We start from the raw sequence: 18097 nt of genomic DNA on the forward strand, positions 1-18097 counted from the left end.
ACATATCTGCAAATTCTGTGTGGAAACAAGTTACACAGTGTGTTCAACCCAGCTTCAAACATGGAATGACATGGAACGTGATCCAGCATCATTTGGATAAACATCCTAGCCATTAGCCAATACATCAGACTGACTTGAGAAATGATTACAACCAGGACATGGCCAGGAATTAAGTTCAGCTGTGGATGAAAAAGTATATGGATCATAACTCCATCTAAGATCAATTAGGTGGAGCTGTCAAAAACTATGTTTCAGATGGGGTTCAACTTAAAATCCCCTCATCCCGGGTGGCAATCCAATCATTTCAACATAATACGTCGACCTGAATAATATTGTTGAAAAATGTTTGGCGGGGTCATGGGCAGAGTTTAAGGTGTGGACAGAAGGTTCACCCCCCAACAAATGCACTAGGTTACTAAAATAAGTCTAAAATAATGGGTACTTTTACCACAGTGATTATAAATATGTTAATAAGCAAAGAATTAGCCACCCAGTGACACAGTTGTGGTGCTGCAGCCTCAGTTAGGAGTCCAGGGGTCTCGCCCGAGATGTTCCTTGTGTGGATTTTGCATATTGATACCCATTGATTTGCTCCCATTTCCTCACACAGTCCAAAGACATGCAGGTTAGGTAATTTGCCAATTCTAAATCATCCACCAGATATGTACGTTTGGGTGTGCATTCACCCTGCAATGGGCTAGCACCCTGTCCAGGGGTTTTTCCTGCCTGCATCATTGCTTGCTGCATTAGGCTCCAGTTATCCTGGACCTGGATTAGTGGATGGATGGAACAATGAAACTATAATCTGTCCGGCCCAAAGCAACTCTCTCTTGTATATCACCTATCCTTAAAACAGACTGAAAAATATTCTGTACAATTTAATTCACAAATTTGTTTGTTTCAGATTTAGCTTGAGAGAGGTTATTTCAACTTTTATGTTTTGTTTTGTCTATAGCATTATTTTCTCTTTTACACATTCGATTGCCTCTCCCAGCAAAAAAACAGATCTTCAAGTAGTCATTACAAGCGATTGAAATGGCCTGTACAAACAGCAGCATGGCCGTCTGAGCAAACCTCCATCACACGTCATACAAAAAACAAATGTGCCAGATGTCTCTTTGATAAAGCAAATAAATAAATAAATAACAGGACATTCTTCAACTTTCAAATCAGTCCCTGGATGCACCCAAATGATACAAAATATATGCATAGTGTATCTTGTTAAAAAAAAGAGTGTGCTTGTTTTGCCAACATTTCAATATGTAAATAAACAAACTTAAAACTGCATTTTCTGTCATTTAAATATCATTAACGGTATATGTGTATCTTTTCATAATTTCAAAGATTTAAATGTGTTAATGTACAAGTAGGCAAGACTACATTTTGTAAATTTCTATTACGATTAATTTACCATACATCCCATATTTAACATGGGATGAAATATAAATATTTAGCAGTACAGTTGCGGCACTAAAAATTTAAATGAACTTTTATTGTTCCTCTGAACCCCCCAAATCCCAAAAAGGGCTGGGGGGTATTGAATGCATTGATTTTCGATTCAATGATAAATGAAAAAACATGCTAAGCCACTCGACATGTTACGTGGAGTCTTAATTGGCCAAATGTTTGTGATGGCCAGTGGTGAATATCCAATCCACAGACAGATGCAGCCCTGGGTTCTGCTGATCCAGCTACCAGTTAGTGAGAATAAATGGCTTTATGCAATGGATGGATGACCAATGGGAAGACCTCCCTCAACCATACTCTATTTCATATACAGTAACTTTTCCAGCTCCTCTGCAATTGACCCTAAAGACTTGTTTAAAAATGTGACCGCTGCCAATAATATCATTATCAAGTCCAGCTACAGCTAGTTAGTGTGTAAATAGTCACTAAGATCAATGGCTGAAGACTGCAAGAACCCTTTAAAAACTGACCTGACCAGAAAAGTATGAGGGGACAATTAGAGAACTGTGACCCCCGACTACCGGGCTGCACCACCCTTGAAGGTCAAAGAACTTCTTACCCCACACTTTTCCTACAAATAAAAGCCACGCACTCCCCCACAAACATGTCAAAGCACAATTATGCTCCCAAACAGCAACTGCGATATGAAAACAAGATAGGATTCCTGCCATACGCGCTCCGCCCTCAGCAAAAGAACTTGACAGAATCAAATGACAGTAAAGCAGCTCCGCGCTTAAAAAGGCGAAAGTTTCGCGAACTTCCGTGGATTTTATCCCACGCTTTAGTTACCGTTGGATAAAGGCAAGAAACAACTGTCATGGGGACTTTCGGCGAGGTGCCCTTCTTGTGAACACTAATGACAGCACACGGATAACAATACGTTTACAGTGTGCAGGTTAAATGTCTGAACCCTTGCCTCCACGGGTGTCATATCTTAAGTAGGATAACATAACACCCACACGGTACCTCTAAACATTACAATTGGTAATAGCTAGTGATATAAATAAAACAGACGATCCCGTCCTTTCCCGCAAGCTGTCAACTGTACTGTTACAACAGAGTGTTTTAGTGTTAAAGTCACATATTGGGAGACCCAGTTTTCTGTTATAACCTTTGCACAAACACCAGCCGACAGCAACAGGAAGGTTTGCAACCGCTTTGCAAAACGCATTGACTAACAAGTAACGTAATGCCATTTAAAAACAGTCACGCCTCGGCCAAAATGTAAACTCCTTTCGCTTACCTTTTATGTACAGTTCTGGTTACAGCTCAACAGCAAGCATCAGAGACTCCTCGCTGAGTCAGGTGTCCTGCAACCAAGAAACCGAACTCCTTCAAAAGCAGCTGCCAATGTCCAACTCTGCCGGCAGAAACTCTTTCTGCGAAGCGACGACTCGCACAACAGAGCTGCGAGAGCCTGACTGGGAGTGAGGGGTGGGACGCGAGGCAGGAATGTACGGTCCGCCCCCGCCCTAGCAGCTGCACTGCATCTTGTCCACTTAATATTAATTGCGCTGTCCTGTTCTTTTCAATGTGTATCCCTCTCTCCATTTTTTCTGCACTTTTTCCAAAAGAAGTAAGCACTTAATGCTTGGTGTTAAGAATGCATTTCTGGCTAACCCCAAACCTCAAACACTATAATATATAGTGCATTGCTGGGAGATCATTTCAGTCCTAACCTTGCGCCCTTTCTTTGGGTTTTTTGTACCTGATCTTTTTTTACCGTAATCAGCCAATGACTTCATTCAAATATTTTTTTTTCCTTTTATAGTCAGAAAGCGTAATTTATATCAAATTGTTTTAAACTTCTGTGATGAACTGATGCCCATTTAGATCTGTTTGCTGCCTTGAGCCTAGTGCGCATGAGATGGGCACAGGCATGAACTGGATCACATGACGTTTAAGAATATTATGCTATGTTATGGCATTTTTAAATTTATTTATCATTCAGCAGCATAGGGATCAAGATCTGAAAAGTGTGCCAAGATTTGCAAAGTTCAAAAATGATCTTGATTATACTTCTAGTTTCTAAGAAAAAAAGTGCAAAGTATGAGTTTGAATGAAGTTATAAATAGTGCTGTTTACTCCCCGGGACAAATCCACGCGAGATCAATTCAGAATCTCAAATCAATGCAACACACACGCGTTTGGGAAGCAGAGGGACGCTGGAACATTCAAGTAAAGAACGCACTTGTACACGAGAAAACGTGTTATGTTAAATACTTTCCACGAACACGTGTATAACTATGACTTATCAGTTATCATCCTGCTTTTAGATACTAATCGTTAATCTGAACCTGTAAATTTTCTGAAAAAAAATATAGATATAAGAGTATTTAATCAAGTTTTCATATCATTCGAACAAAAAAACATACACTTCAAAATCTCAACTAAAACGGGAGCTAAATGTAGGGCACTTCTAATTCACATAAGAATGACAGAAATCCAAGTCCATATGCCCATTATGGAGGTTCAAGACAGGTATCAACTCAGAACCCAGTCACACACATACACAGGGGTAACTTAGAGTTTAATTTGGCAAGCATGATTTCTGTATAGCACTATTCTATAAGTCTAGCCTCAGAGTATTGCAAGAAGGTCACAGGTAAGAATATATTTGCAAACTTTAGAAATCTAATAAGTCCCAATTGAGAGGTTGAGCATCTACTGTACTACCGTAAAAGAAGTGGAAGTTCAGGGCATAGTGCATTGATGGGTGCAAATTTGGTTTAAATAGCAACAGGAACCGCAATTAAGTGATGTTAAAAGAAGCATCACTCAAGTATCAGTGCTAGTGCTGCTACTATTTTATTTTTATATTAATAAAATTAAGCTTGCAGATACTACAAAGCTAGATGGAATGGCAGATAATCTTGAATTAGTTAAATCATTAAAAAAAATTCCACAGCATATAGGCTTGTCAGGAACAAACCATGGATAGGGTGCTCATCCATTGCATGGCGAACACACACCCACACACCAAACACGTACACTAGGGAAAATTTAGAGTCATAAATGAATCTAATTGTATGTCTATGGACTATGGGAGGAAACCAGAGCACCTGGAGGAAACCCATGGAGACACGAGGACATGCAAACTCCACACAGTGAGGATCAGGATGGGCAGAGATGTGGAAGATGAAATTTAATATAAGTATATGCAAAATATTACATGTAGGAAGTAAAAATGATAGATGTGAAAACACAATGGGAGAACTGAAACTTTAAATTATCTCTTATTGGAAGGACCTAGGAGCCATAATGGAGTCATCGTTGTCTACATCCAGACAGTGTACAAATGCAATCAATGAGCCTAATAGAATGTTAGGTTATATATCATGATGTATGGCAATGTTTCTCAGCCTTTAAGTATTTGCGACCCGAGTTTTCATAACAGTTTTAATCGCGCCCCCAACGTTTTTTTGAAAGAGTTGATGCATATTGTATTTTTCTAGTTAACTTTTATCGACATTTATCTAACTCTATATTTATTTTTCTAGCATCAGAATGTAGTTTAAGTTAATTTGTTTTGGTTTCAATAGATGTATTTTTCATATTTTTGATTCTTGTTTTTTTTATTCACATCTTCACACCCCCTTTTTGTTACTTTGCGCCCCCGTAGGGGGGCCTGCCCCACAGTTTGAGAACCACGGATGTATGGAGTACAAGTCAAAGGAGGTTAAGTGTAAGCTTTATAATGCACTAGTGAGGCCTTACCTGGAGTACTGTGTGCAGTTTTGGCGAATGCCTGTTTAATGTTTTGTCTGAAATGTATCACAACTGGCTCTAACAGCTTCATTTTGGCAAAATCATATAAAAAGAAACAATCAGTTCTTATCCATGTTTTTGTAAGACAATGGGAGGATCTTGCAAGTTGTGAATCTTGTTCATCCTTGGATGGAATGGACGAGTAATAATTTTCATTATCAAGCTTAATAAGGAAAGAACAAAAATGTTAGTTGTTGGAAAAATGGAAATAGTGAATATCTTAGAGATAAATTTGACCCCTTGGCACTCAAAGTCAAGGCAGAAGTTTAAGAACTTAGGTGTGAGCTGCAGGGAACACACACCCCAAGCACAAGCTAGGGACAATTTAGGATTGCCAATCCACCTAACCTGCATGTCTTTGGACTGTGTGAGAACACTGGAGGAAACCCATGCAGACAAGGGGAGAACATGCAAACTCCACACAGGGAGGACCCGGAAAGCAAACCTGGGTCTCCTAAGTGTGAGGCAGCAGCACTACCACTGCACCACCATGCCAAACAGATTTTTAAACAGCAAAAGAAAATCTAAGCACATCTCACTGATATTAAAATCATTATATTGATATAGTTGGACTCACCTCGACGCACAGCTTGGACTCTGGAACCAATCTCCTTGAGAGGGGCTGGACTCTCTACCACTCTGGAGTTGCCCCCGGTGAGAGGCGCCGAGCAGGTGTGAGCATACTTATTGCCCCCCGACTTGGAGCCTGTGCATTGGCGTTTACCCCGGTGGACGAGAGGGTGGCCTCCCTCCACCTTCGGGTGGGGGGAAGGGTCCTGACTGTTGTTTGTGCGTATGCACCGAACAGCAGTTTGGAGTATCCACCCTTTTTGGAGTCTCTGGAGGGGTGCTAGAGGGCATACCTTCTGGGGATTCCCTCGTTTTGCTGGGAGACTTCAATGCTCACGTGGGCAATGACAGTGAGACCTGGAAGGGCGTGATTGGGAGGAATGGCCCCCCCGATCTGAACCCGAGCGGTGTTTTGTTATTGGACTTTTGTGCTCGCCACGGATTGTCCATAACGAACACCATGTTCAAGCATAAGGGTGTTCATATGTGCACTTGGCACCAGGACACCCTAGGCCTCAGGTCGATGATCGACTTTGTGGTTGTGTCGTCGGACTTGCAGGCATATGTCTTGGACACTCGGGTGAAGAGAGGGGGAGCTGTCAACTGATCACCACCTGGTGGTGAGTTGGCTTCGATGGTGGGGGAAGATGCCGGTCAGACCTGGTAGGCCCAAACGTGTTGTGAGGGTCTGCTGGGAACGGCTGGCAGAGTCCCCTGTCAGAAGTAGCTTCAACTCCCACCTCCGGCAGAACTTCAACCACGTCCCGAGGGAGGTGGGGACATTGAGTCCAATGGGCCATGTTCCGTGCCTCTATTGTTGAGGCGGCTGACCGGAGCTGTGGCCGCAAGGTGGTCGGTGCCTGTCGTGGCGGCAATCCCCAACCCGTTGGTGGACACGGCGTGAGGGATGCCGTCAAGCTGAAGAAGGAGTCCTATAGGACTTTTTTGTCCTGTGGGTCTCTGGAGGCAGCTGATAGGTACCGGCAGGCCAAGCGAACGCGGCTTCGTTGTTGCTGAGGCAAAACTTCGGGCATGGGAGGAGTTTGGAGAGGCCATGGAGAACGACTTTGGACGGCTTGAGGAGATTCTGGTCCACCGTCCGGCGTCTCAGGAGGGAAGCAGTGCAGTGTCAACACCGTATATGGTGGGGATGGTGCGCTGCTGACCTCGACTGGGGCGTTAGGGTCGGTGGGAGGAGTACTTCAAAGACCTTCTCAATCCCACTAACATGCCTTCCAATGAGGAAGCAGAGCCTGGGGACTCTGAGGTGGGCTCTCCCATCTCTGGGACTGAAGTCACCGAGGTGGTCAAAAACTCCTTGGTGGCAGGGCCCCGGGGTGGATGAGATCGCCGAGTTCCTTAAGGCTCTGGATGTTGTAGGACTGTCTTGGTTGACACGTCTCTGCAACATCGCATGGACATCGGGACAGTGCCTCTGGATTGGCAGACCGGGGTGGTGGTCCCCCTCTTTAAAAAGGGGGACCGGAGGGTGTGTTCCAACTATAGAGGGATCACACTCCTCAGCCTCCCTGGAAAAGTCTATTCGGGGTTCTGGAGAGGAGGGTCCGTCGGATAGTCGAACCTCGGATTCAGGAGGAACAGTGTGGTTTTCGTCCTGGTCGCGGAACAGTGGACCAGCTCTTCACCCTTAGCAGAGTCCTGGAGGGTGCATGGGAGTTTGCCCGACCGGTCTACATGTGTTTTGTGGACTTGGAAAAGGCATTCGACCGTGTCCCTCGGGAATCCTGTGGGGTGCTCGGGAGTATGGGGTACCGGACCCCCTGATAAGAGCTGTTCGGTCTCTGTACAACCGGTGTCAGAGCTTGGTCCGCATTGCCGGCAGTAAGTCGAGCCCGTTTCCAGTGAGAGTTGGACTCCGCCAGGGCTGCCCTTTGTCACCGATTCTGTTCATAACTTTTATGGACAGAATTTCTAGGCGCAACCAGGGTGTTGAAGGGGTCGGTTTGGTGGACTCAGGATTGGGTCACTGCTTTTGCAGATGATGTTGTCCTGTTTGCTTCATCAGGCCGTGATCTTCAGCTCTCTCTGGATCGGTTCGCAGCTGAGTGTGAAGCGGCTGGGATGAGAATCAGCACCTCCAAATCCGAGAGCATGGTCCTCAGCCGGAAAAGGGTGGAGTGCCCTCTCAGGGTTGGGGGAGAGATCCTGCCCCAAGTGGAGGAGTTCAAGTATCTCGGGGTCTTGTTCACGAGTGAGGGAAGAATGGAGCGTGAGATCGACAGGCAGTCTGCATCGGTCTGTCGTGGTGAAAAAGGAGCTGAGCCGTAAGGCAAAGCTCTCAATTTACCAGTCGATCTACGCTCCTACCCTCACCTATGGTCATGAGCTATGGGTAGTGACCGAAAGAACGAGATCGCGAATACAAGCGGCTGAAATGAGTTTCCTCCGCAGGGTGTCTGGGCTTTCCCTTAAAGATAGGGTGAGAAGCTCAGTCATCCGGGAGGGGCTCAGAGTAGAGCCACTGCTCCTCCTCTTCGAGAGGAGTCAGATGAGGTGGCTCGGGCATCTGATCAGGATGCCTCCTGGACGCCTCCCTGGTGAGGTGTTCCGGGCACGTCCAACCGGGAGGAGGCCCCGGGGAAGACCCAGGACACTGGAGGGACTATGTCTCCCGGCTGGCCTGGGAACGCCTTTGGGATTCTCCCGAAGAGCTGGAAGAAGTGGCCGGGGAGAGGAAAGTCTGGGCCTCTCTGCTTAAGCTGCTGCCCCCGCAACCCGATCTCGGATAAGCGGAAGAGGATGGATGGATGGATGGATATATTGGTTACCTGTGTAGTTTAGAATAGATTTTAAACTACTGTTAATGGTACATAAAGATGGATAAACCTTGTGACGATGGAATGACAGCAGATGCTCTATCTATGAGACCAAGTGCATCAAATATGAAGATTAAATAAATAGTAAGACTGCCTTTACACGGAATGCGCTGTGGGGGCTGGGTGGTCTTTTGGCCTGGAACCCCTATAGATTTTGTTTTTTTCTCTCCAGCATCTCACCCATGGAGTTTTTTTCTGTCCTCACTGGCCATCTGACTATAGGATCAGATTTATCATAATGGACTCAAAAAATCTATCTTCAAATTAGAATTCTACTACTATTCTATTATTTAAGCACTGTATATATTGATTCTTTATAAATTATTGTTTGTATGTAAATGTGCTACAGAAAAAATATGTTGTTGTTGCTCTTGTTGTTTTCCAAAAGTAGTTTGGAACTCTGTTGTGAGTGATACAAGACAGAATATGAGACTTTTATGAGTCTACCTCTTTGTGGCTGAGCTGTTGTTGCTCCTGCATGCTTCAGTTTCACAATAATAGCACTTACAGTTGAGCAAAGAATCTCTAGAAGAGCAGACATTTTATACACTGGTTCTTGGTAAAAGTGGCATCCTGTGGCATTACCACATGTAAAGTCACTGAGCTTTTCATTATGACATATTCTACTGCCTTTTTACTGTTTGGCAATGCAAATCACATGCCTATGTGCTTGACTTTATGCATCTGTTAGCAATAGGTACGGTTGAAATTGAACTCAATAATTTGGAGGGGTGTCCATGTACTTTTTGTCATATAGTGTATATATGCAGTATGTTATATATAAACGTCTACACATGGAAGTGTGTGTGTCTGTCTGTCTGTCTATCTGTCCGGCCCGGAAGTGTGAGGCTACAGCATCATGCTCAAATAAAGCGACTCTGTCGCCAAAGTGAAACTGCCGACAAAGTACAAAGTATTTGTAAATAAAGAGTGTGTTGGGTGATTATAATAGTGTCTGCCTGTCTGTGTCCGGGCCGCTTACCATAATATATCCATCCATTTTCTAACCCGCTGAATCCGAATACAGGGTCACGGGGGTCTGCTGGAGCCAATCCCAGCCAACACAGGGCACAAGGCAGGAAACAAACCATGGGCAGGGCGCCACCCCACCAAAGGGTGCACACACACACACACAAACACACTAAGCACACACTAGGGTCAATTTAGAATCACCAATCCACCTAACCTGCATGTCTTTGGACTGTGGAAGGAAACCGGAGTACCCGGAGGAAACCCACGCAGACACGGGGAGAACATGCAAACCCGGGTCTTCTAACAATGAGGCAGCAGTGCTACCCACTGCACCACCGTGCCACTCAATATAGATATATATATATATCCATCCATCCATTTTCCAACCCATTGAATTCAAACACAGGGTCACGGGGGTCTGCTGGAGCCAATCCCAGCCAACACAGGGCACACTGTAGAAACCAATCCCGGGCAGGGCGCCAACCCACAGCAGGATACACACACCCACACACCAAGCACACACTAAGGATAATTTAGAATCGCCAATGCACCTAACCTGCATGTCTTTGGACTGTGGGAGGAAACCAGAGCACCCGCAGGAAACCCACGCAGACACGGGGAGAACATGCAGACTCCACGCAGGGAGGACCTGGGAAGCAAACCCGTGTCTTCTAACAGTGAGGCAGTAGTGCTACCCACTGCACCACCGTGCCGCCCAATATATATATATATATATATATATATATATATATATATATATATATATATATATATATATATATATATATATATATATATATTTTTTTTAATTATAGAATTTAGAATTTTACCTACATTTTTCCATGTATATGTAAGAACTGTCCAAATGTTATTGCTACTTCCCTCAAGTAAATCTAGTACTTGCTGATGAGCATAATTGTTTGTGTGATAAAAGTCCCATTATGTGCCTGATCCATTCACTGAGTTTATGTCCACTTAATAAACACTACTCTGTATCAAATACATTCAAACAACAACATATATTGCACATTTTCATACAAATAATGTAGCTCAAAGTGCTTTACATAATGAAGAATAGAAAAATAGACACAGTAAGAAAATAAAATAAGTCAACATTAATTAATCTATACTAATAAAAGGCAAAGTCCTCACTGACTGACTTACTGACTCACTGAGTCACTCACTCACTCACTCACTCACTCACTCATCACTAATTCTACAACTTCCCGTTTAGGTAGAAGGCTGAAATTTGGCGGGCTCATTCCTTACAGCTTACTTACAAAAGTTAGGCATGTTTCATTTCGAAATTCTACGCGTAACGGTCATAACTGGAACCTACTTATGCACATATATACGGACATAGCCTGCGGTTCAGTCGCTGTGTGAGGCGGAGTTGCATCCCTCATCATCACGCCTCCCACGTAATTGAGTGCCTGCCCATATAAGGCTGTCCGTCGGCAGCAATCCAATAGACACGCTAAATATTCGTGATTGAAGGACTGTGCTTATGCAAACGAAGATGAGATAGTCAGGGATAGACTAGTGTTTGGCACAAACTCAGCGAAAGTGCGAGAGAAACTTTTAAGTGCCGGGTTTTAGCTAACATTAAATAAAGCCGTGGACATAGCAAGATCGCACAAGATAGCACAAGCACAGCTGAGAACCTTCGATGCATGTACTCTGAGCGGCTCACTTGAACTGACTGTGAACGCAGTACAAAGAGAACAAGGAAGAGCTCCAAAGAGCGCTGAACAAAAAACGCATTACACAATTGAGAAGGCAGCAAAAGAATATGAAGCGAGTGACGCATACAAGCATATTCATAGGTGCAGCGGAAACAAAGCACTGTGTAAACCTTAAGCTTAAATTAAGTTCATAGACACACTGCCGCTGGCGTTTGTCATGCCTACGACGAATACGATATTCGTGAGATACAAGTTTAATGAGAAGACGCATTTCTGGGTCTGAGCTAACATTAAATAAAGCCGTGGAAAGCACAAGATCGCCTTCAATGCATGTACTCTGAGCGGCTCACATGAACAGAATTGGAAAAGGCAAACCCGTGCATGAAGTGTGTGATGTTTCAGATAAAGAGGAAGACGAGCTGCTTATTGATGCAGTAGGAAACAAACAACCCTCTGACGCTGAACAAGCCTTTGTTCACATATCAATAGGAAAGCAAGGTGTAAAGCTTAAGTTTAAATTACGTTCATAGACATGCTGCCGCTAAGTATTCGCAGGCAAATCCACAACTTAATACAGGGAATGCCTGTTAAACATCTTAGATTCACGAGTGCTGATTTAGGTAGTGATCACTTCGATGAATGAAACCTGTTCAAAAAACGCATTACACAACTGAGAAGGCAGCAAAAGAATATGAAGCGAGTGACGGATACAAGCATATTTATAAGTGCAGCTACTGCGGAAACAAATCAAGGTGTAAACCTTAAGTTTAAATTAAGTTCATAGACAGGCTGCCGCTGGCTTTTGTCATGGCTAAGACGAATACGATATTCGTGAGATACAAGTTTAATGAGAAGATGCAGGGTATAAAGGAGACTTTTGATTACTTTGTAACGAAGTTAAAATTGTTGCAACTGAGTTATAATTGCTGGTGAAGGACTGTGCTTATGCAAACGAATAGGAAAGCAAGGTGTAAAGCTTAACTTTAAATTAGGTTCATAGACACGCTGCCGCCGGCGTTTGTCATTCCTAAGACGAATACGATATTCGCGAGATACAAGTTTAATGAGAGGACGCAGGGTATAAACGAGACTTTTCATCACTTTGCAACAGAGTTAAATTTGCTGGTGAAACACTGTGCTTATGCAAACGAAGATGAGATGGTCAGGGATAGAATAGTGTTTGGCACAAACTCAGCAAAAGTGCGAGAGAAACTTTTAAGGGCTGGGTCTGAGCTAACATTAAATAAAGCCGTGGACATCGCAACATCGCACGAGATAGCACAAGCACAGCTGAGAACCTTCGATGCATGTACACCGAGCAGCTCACGAGAACTGACTTTGCAGGACTGGGAAAGGTATGTGATGTCTCAGATAAAGAGGAAGGCGAGCTGTTTATTGATGCAGTAAGAAAGGAACAACCCTTTGAATATGAACAAGCCTTTGTAGACATATCAATAGGAAATTAAGGCATAAAGCTTAAGTTTAAATTAAGTTCATAGACACACTGCTGCTTAATGTTTGCAGGCAAATCCACAACTTAATACCGGTAATACCTGTTAAACATCTTAGATTCACGAGTACTGATTTGGGTAGTAAACACTTCGATGAATGAAACCTGTTATCTATACAACGGTTGACAAATACGGAATGTAACTTGAACACAACACATCCTCCAAATTTGAACCTGATTGAAAGAAATAATGATAATCAAATCCTTGATGACAGCAACACTCATAACAGTGACAAAACAATTACATTGACAATCATGTTACGTTATTTTTAAAATGTTTCCTTTTCTTTTTCATAACTTCTTTAACACACTACTTCTCCGCTGAGAAGCACGGGTATTTTGCTAGTATAGAATAAGAGTAAGGTCTGATGGCCAGGGAGGACAGAAAAAACAAAAGAAAAACTCCAGACAGCTGGAGAAAAAAAATAAAATCTGCAGGGATTCCAGACCATGAGACCACCCAGTCCCCTCTGGGCATTCTACCACACATACAGTGGTGTGAAAAACTATTTGCCCCCTTCCTGATTTCTTATTCTTTTGCATGTTTGTCACACAAAATGTTTCTGATCATCAAACACATTTAACCATTAGTCAAATATAACACAAGTAAACACAAAATGCAGTTTTTAAATGATGGTTTTATTATTTAGGGAGAAAAAATCCAAACCTACATGGCCCTGTGTGAAAAAGTAATTGCCCCCTTGTTAAAAAATAACCTAACTGTGGTGTATCACACCTGAGTTCAATTTCCGTAGCCACCCCCAGGCCTGATTACTGCCACACCTGTTTCAATCAAGAAATCACTTAAATAGGAGCTGCCTGACACAGAGAAGTAGACCAAAAGCACCTCAAAAGCTAGACATCATGCCAAGATCCAAAGAAATTCAGGAACAAATGAGAACAGAAGTAATTGAGATCTATCAGTCTGGTAAAGGTTATAAAGCCATTTCTAAAGCTTTGGGACTCCAGCGAACCACAGTGAGAGCCATTATCCACAAATGGCAAAAACATGGAACAGTGGTGAACCTTCCCAGGAGTGGCCGGCCGACCAAAATTACCCCAAGAGCGCAGAGACGACTCATCCGAGAGGTCACAAAGACCCCAGGACAACGTCTAAAGAACTGCAGGCCTCACTTGCCTCAATTAAGGTCAGTGTTCACGACTCCACCATAAGAAAGAGACTGGGCAAAACGGCCTGCATGGCAGATTTCCAAGACGCAAACCACTGTTAAGCAAAAAGAACATTAGGGCTCGTCTCAATTTTGCTAAGAAACATCTCAATGATTGCCAATACTTTTGGGAAAATACCTTGTGGACTGATGAGACAAAAGTTGAACTTTTGGGAGGCAAATGTCCTGTTACATCTGGCGTAAAAGGAACACAGCATTTCAGAAAAAGAACATCATACCAACAGTAAAATATGGTGGTGGTAGTGTGATGGTCTGGGGTTGTTTTGCTGCTTCAGGACCTGGAAGGCTTGCTGTGATAGATGGAACCATGAATTCTACTGTCTACCAAAAATCCTGAAGGAGAATGTCCGGCCATCTGTTCGTCAACTCAAGCTGAAGCGATCTTGGGTGCTGCAACAGGACAATGACCCAAAACACACCAGCAAATCCACCTCTGAATGGCTGAAGAAAAACAAAATGAAGACTTTGGAGTGGCCTAGTCAAAGTCCTGACCTGAATCCAATTGAGATGCTATGGCATGACCTTAAAAAGGCGGTTCATGCTAGAAAACCCTCAAATAAAGCTGAATTACAACAATTCTGCAAAGATGAGTGGGCCAAAATTCCTCCAGAGCGCTGTAAAAGACTCATTGCAAGTTATCGCCAACGCTTGATTGCAGTTATTGCTGCTAAGGGTGGCCCAACCAGTTCTTAGGTTCGGGGGGCAATTACTTTTTCACACAGGGCCATGTAGGTTTGGATTTTTTCTCCCTAAATAATAAAAACCATCATTTAAAAACTGCATTTTGTGTTTACTTGTGTTATATTTGACTAATGGTTAAATGTGTTTGATGATCAGAAACATTTTGTGTGACAAACATGCAAAAGAATAAGAAATCAGGAAGGGGGCAAATAGTTTTTCACACCACTGTAAATGAATCAGTCCTCTTTGTATTTAGGGTTTTCACGGAAGGACTTTATGATGGTGGTCATACAGACTTCTGGCTTTTAATCCATCAATGTTGGAGCATCATGATGCTTTGAGTAGGTGGTGGTGGCGCAGGCGGAAAAAGAAACAGAAGAGAGAGTAGGGATTAATACGGATTTTAGAGCCACCGTGAATAGTTATTATAATGAATTGAAAATACAGAGTATCAGGATTAAATTAAAGTGAAGTTATGAGAAGGTCATGTTAAAGCAATGTGTTTTCAACAGTTTTTTAAAGTGCTCCACTGTATTAGCCTGAAGAATTCCTATTGGCAGGCTATTCCAGATTTTAGGTGCATAACAGCAGAAGGCCGCCTCACCACTTCTTTTAAGTTTTGCTTTTGAAATTCTAAGGAGACACTCATTTGAGGATCTGTGGTTACAATTTGGAATGTAGGGTGTCAGACATTCTGATATATAAGATGGAGCGAGATTATTTAAGGCTTTATAAACCATAAGCAGAATTTTAAAGTTAATTCTGAAAGACACAGGTAACCAGTTTAGTGACATCAAAACTGGAGAAATGTTCGGATTTTCTTTTCCTAGTTAGGATTCTAGCAGCTGCATTCTGCACTAGTTGCAAATGATTTATGTCTTTTTTGGGTAGTCCTAAGAGAAGTGTGTTACAGTAATCTAGCTGACTGTAAACAAAAGCGTGAATTAATTTCTCAGCATCTTTCAATGATATAAGAGGTCTAACTATTGCTATGTTTCTTAAGTGAAAAAATGCTGTCCTAGTGGTCTGATGAATATGCGATTTAAAATTCAGGTCACAGTCAACAGTTACCCCTAAGTTTTTTACTTCCGTCTTGACTTTTAATCCTAATGCATCAAGTTTATTTCTGATAACCTCATTGAATCCATTATTGCCAATCACTAAAATTTCAGTTTTCTCTTTATTTAGCTTGTGAAAATTACTATTCATCCATTCTGAGATATAAGTCAGACATTGTGTTAGTGAATCGAGAGAGCTGGTGTCATCAGGTGCTATTGATAAGTACAGCTGTGTGTCATCAGCATAGCTGTGGTAACTCCCGTTGTGCCCTGAGATAATCTGACCTAACGGAAGCATATAGATTGAGAAGAGCAGCGGACCCAGGATAGAGCCTTGTGGAACACCATATCGGATATCATGTGTCTTTGAGTTATAATTACCACAACTAACAAAGAATTTTCTCCCTGCCAGGTAGGATTCAAACCAATTTAGGACCCACCCAGAGAGGCCCACCCATTGACTAAGGCGATTTCTAAGAATATTGTGATCAATGGTGTCAAATGCGGCACTCAGATCTAGGAGGATGAGAACAGATAAATGGCCCCTGTCTGCATTTACCCGCAAGTCATTTACTACTTTAACGAGTGCAGTTTCTGTGCTGTGATTTGTTCTGAAACCTGACTGAAATTTATCAAGAATAGCATGTTTATTGAGGTGGTCATTTAACTGCCTTCTCTAGAATTTTACTTAAGAAGGGCAGGTTAGAGATGGGTCTAAAATTTTCAAAAGCAGAGGGGTCAAGATTATTTTTTTGAGTAGGGGTTTAACTACAGCAGTCTTAAGACAGTCTGGGAAGACCCTGTATTTAATGATGAATTTACTATGTCAAGAATATTATCAATTAGCACGCCTGATACTCATCAGGTTACTCATACAAACCCAACTAGAAATTTTGCATTGAAGGAAAAATGACAGCTTTCAGCCCACCATGGCCCTCCTTAACATTCATTGGATCTTGACAAACAAAATATTCAAGTGGGAAATCTTTACTGAGTAATATTTTGTAATTTGTTGAGAGCAAAATAAAATAACAATAGTCAATGGAAACCAAAATCACCAACCTATTGAGGGCTGAATTTAACATCACATCAAAAATCAAAGTCAAAAATGGAAATCATAGGCTGATCCAACTTGTGTGAATTTCATGAGTGCAGCTCATAATGTGACTCAGTAACGTGTATGGCCCTCAGATGCATGCACTCCCAGCAACTTCTAGGCATGCTCCTGATGAGACAATGGATGCTGTCCTGGGGTGTCACATCGCAGACCTGGATCAGGGCATCAGTGAGATCCTGGATAGTCTGTGGCAGTACTTGACAGCATCAGATACACCGATGCATAACATCCCAGAGGAACTAAGATGGATTCATGTCTGCGGAATGTGCGGGCCAGTCAATACCTTCAATGCCTTTATCATTTAAGAACTGCCTACACATTCAGGCCACATGAAGCCAGACATTGTCCTCCACCAGGAGGAAACCTGGGCCCACTGCACCAGGTCTGACAACGGCTCTGAGAATTTCATCCCAGTATCTAATAGCAGTCAGGGTACCACTGCCAACATGTTGAGGTCTGTGCAACCCTCCAAGGATATGCCTCCCATGATTATCACTGACCAGTGATTGATGTTGCAGACTGTATAACATTTAAGAAGGATCTCCAGATTCTTTCACGTCTGTCACATGTGCTAACTGTGAGCCTGCCCTCCTCTGTGAAGAGAATGGGGAGTCAATTGCGGAGCTGACAATTATACTATTCTCTGGTGAAAGGCAATCAAGCTGCACAGTGATGGGCTGTGAGCACAGGTCGCCCCTAGAGAAAGTTGGGTGCTCATGCCACTCTCATGGGTTCTGTTTCTGACAGTGTGGTCAGAAACATGCACTCCAGTAGCCAGCTGGAGGTCATTTTGTATAATTCTGCCAGTGCTTCTGCTGTTCGTCCTCACTCAAAGGAGCAGATGCCAGTCCAGTTGCTGGGCTGATGTCCTTGTGCAGCCCTGTTCAGATCTCTCCGTGTAACAGCCTGTCTCCTGGAATCTCCTCCATGCTCTTGACAGTGTGCTGGGAGACACAGCAAACCTTCTTGCAAAAACACATATAGATGTGCCATCCTGAGGTGCAACCTTTATCAGTTGCTGGTAATGCCTCATACTACCACTAGTGACATGGACACTAGCAAAATGCAAAACTAGAGAAGAATCAAGCAGCAACTAGAGACAAAAACAGGTACGCACCAAAGCAGATTCACAATTGCTTATGTTTCCTAACTGGACAGAACTCTTATTCCTGAAGCTCAATTTACTTGGTGTTACACTGTGATGATTAAGTAATTAATTTTTTTGAGCAGTGTATGTTCAAG

At 42.9% G+C, this 18097-nt stretch overlaps 1 protein-coding gene across 1 annotated transcript in view; it reads right to left on the reverse strand.

Moving 5' to 3' along the window:
- Positions 1-2906, reverse strand: part of LOC120539002 (regulator of G-protein signaling 1-like) — a 144231-nt gene extending 141325 nt beyond the window's left edge. Inside the window, exon 1 of the mRNA XM_039768669.1 lies at positions 2711-2906. The gene's annotated coding sequence lies outside the window, so the exon portion shown is untranslated. The remainder of the gene's footprint in view (positions 1-2710) is intronic.
- Between the last annotated feature and the right edge of the window lie 15191 nt (positions 2907-18097).

The sequence above is a fragment of the Polypterus senegalus genome, chromosome 11 (assembly GCF_016835505.1).
Source record: "Polypterus senegalus isolate Bchr_013 chromosome 11, ASM1683550v1, whole genome shotgun sequence".
Classification (NCBI taxonomy): Eukaryota; Metazoa; Chordata; class Cladistia; order Polypteriformes; family Polypteridae; genus Polypterus; species Polypterus senegalus.